This window comes from Arachis ipaensis, chromosome B8 (genome assembly GCF_059453495.1).
Source record: "Arachis ipaensis isolate K30076 ecotype BB chromosome B8, ASM5945349v1, whole genome shotgun sequence".
Taxonomy (NCBI): Eukaryota; Viridiplantae; Streptophyta; class Magnoliopsida; order Fabales; family Fabaceae; genus Arachis; species Arachis ipaensis.
In genome coordinates, this window is record NC_142443.1 from 136,890,030 (window position 1) to 136,892,679 (window position 2,650).

Here is a 2,650-nt window from a genome sequence, read left to right on the forward strand (position 1 = left end):
TTCCCACGAAACTTCTTTAATAAAGAAATGTGAAATACTGGATGTATTTTAGCACCTTCTGGCAATTGCAGCTTGTATGCAACAGGACTGAGTTTGGTAAGAATTTTAAAGGGACCAAAGAATCTCATCCCTAATTTATAATTCTTTCGTAACACAACCGATTGTTGACGATATGGCTGTAATTTAACCAGCACCATGTCCCCTTCTTGTAACTCCCAGTGTCGTCTCTTTTCATCAGCATGATCTTTCATAAATTGTTGAGCCTTGAAAATGTTAACTTTGAGCCTCTCAAGAAGCTGGTCTCGTTCTTGCAACATAGTTTGTAAGTGAGGTGCATCATTGGAATTCTTGTGGTATCGCATGAGTCTCGGAGGATCCTTGCCAAATAATGCCTTATAAGGAGTCATCTTGATACTGCTGTGGAATGAAGTGTTATACCAATATTGAGCCCACGGGAGAAGTTTCAGCCAACCTTTTGGATTCTCATAGCAGAAGCAGCGTAAGTACATCTCTAAGGTCTTGTTAAGAACTTCACTTTGGCCATCGGTTTGGGGATGGTATGAAGAACTCATTGTGAGTGTAGTGCCTTGCAGCTTGAACAACTGCTGCCAAAAATGACTAATAAAGACCTTGTCCCGATCTGAAACTATGGACTTGGGAAATCCATATAACTTTGCAACATTACTAATGAAGGCTTCAGCAACTGTAACACTATTGAAATCTGATCGGAGGGGAATAAAGTGGGCAAACTTAGAGAGCCTATCAATTACCACCATAATGACAGTGTAAGATTGAACGGAAGGTAGTGCTGTGATAAAATCCATACATATATCTTCCCATAATTGTGAAGGAATCGGAAGCGGTTGCAGGAGGCCCGAGGGAAGCTGATTTTCAGTCTTTGCCTTTTGGCATACCACACAATTAAGGACAAATTCTTTGATTTGACGTTGCATCTTGGGCCAGTAAAATTGAGCACATATTCTCTCAATTGTTCGTGCTATTCCTGAGTGGCCCCCTACCCTGCTGGTATGAAACTCAGTCATGACATCTTGTAGCAATTGAGATTTTTCTGGAATAACTATGCGATCCTTCCACATCAAAAATCCATTTCTGAGTGAGTAATTTGGATGTTCCATCTGGTTTGGGTGTGAGGCTATTGTTAGGAGTGGAAGTGATTCGGTTGGCATTTGAGCCAAAAGAGTGACGAAAATTAGTGGTGTACTTCTCTTCAAATAATTTGGCCAGAGAGATTGCTCGGATTAGGGAACCAGGGCATTGAGCTATCACATCTCGTTTAATATCAGCTTTTAAGCCGCTAACAAAGCAATCCACTAATGCTTCTGGGGGATTAATTTCAGATCTATTAGCCAAGGCAATAAATTCCGAATAATAATCTGCTACAGATCCTTTTTGGGTCAATTTAAAAAGAGCAGCTCGTGGGCAATCAAACAAGGACGGGCCAAATTTAATTTCAATTGCCCTTTTTAACTCAAACCAAGACGTAAAGGGTTGGTTACGTTGCATCATTTGATACCAAGGTACTGTGCCCTTGTCCATATGAATTGAAGCAATTGCCAACTTCTCCTGTTCTGGTGTATTGTAATAATTGAAATATTGATCTGCATTAAAAATCCAAGATATGGCATTCGTACCATCAAATCTTGGAAAGTCGAAATTGAGCTTTCTCGGGCTTGGCATGGAACAGTTAAAGGAAACGGCACCAGACGCAGAGTTCGGATCATGGTCCAGAGAATCTTTTTGTCTCGTACTAGCCGACTCGATGAGAGCGCGCAGTGCTTCAAATTGCTGCTGATTATCCTCAGCCATTTTCAGTGATAGTGCTCGCTGATCCATAGCTAATTTCAGCGCAAACTCACGCTGTTCTTCGATTTTTTGCTCCATCAACGATTGTAGCATTTTTAGGTCTTTTTGGGCATTCTTGAGACCTGCATCCAAATCCTTCATTCGGGTGTTCTCTGCGATGATTCTATGAAAGCACCAATGTAACGTAACTATAATTAACTAGAAAGGGGAATAAACCAGAATTAATAGCCAGAGTTCATAATGGCTCCTTAATGTAACAGTAGCCAACCATATAAGAAGAATTCAATGAAAATAATGAAAGTCTTCAAGCAGTAGACGTAGCACAAGCCTTCCAGTCTTCTTCCAATGGAATAAACCTAACAATAATAAGAGATTTAGTGACTAAGGGGAGAGAGCAGAGAGAAGAGAAGAATATTCAGATAGAAAAGGGATTACCACTCTTTGCCTACAGCACATAGTCCTTGAGTTGAGTATTTGTTTGCCTTTGCCTCAAACTTTTGCGTATTTGATCTGTTGTCATCTGTCCCTCAACTCTAACTAACTCTGCATTTAGCTTTCTTTGTGGTTGAATTACCCCTTTTGTCCTTACTTCATTTTTTTTACTCATTACACTTAATTGCCAAAAATACTTAAATATGATAAAATAAACTAAGTAGAATGGTGCACTCAAGAAATTATGAGGCAAAACAGTCAAAGACAATTTAAAACCGAGGTCAATAAAATAAATTAGTGTTGATATGTTGGACTAAATTTGGATTTTTTAAAATAGAAGTTTATCTGAAATACAGGTTATTAGTAGATTAAGTCAAGTCCTAAATAAATTAAT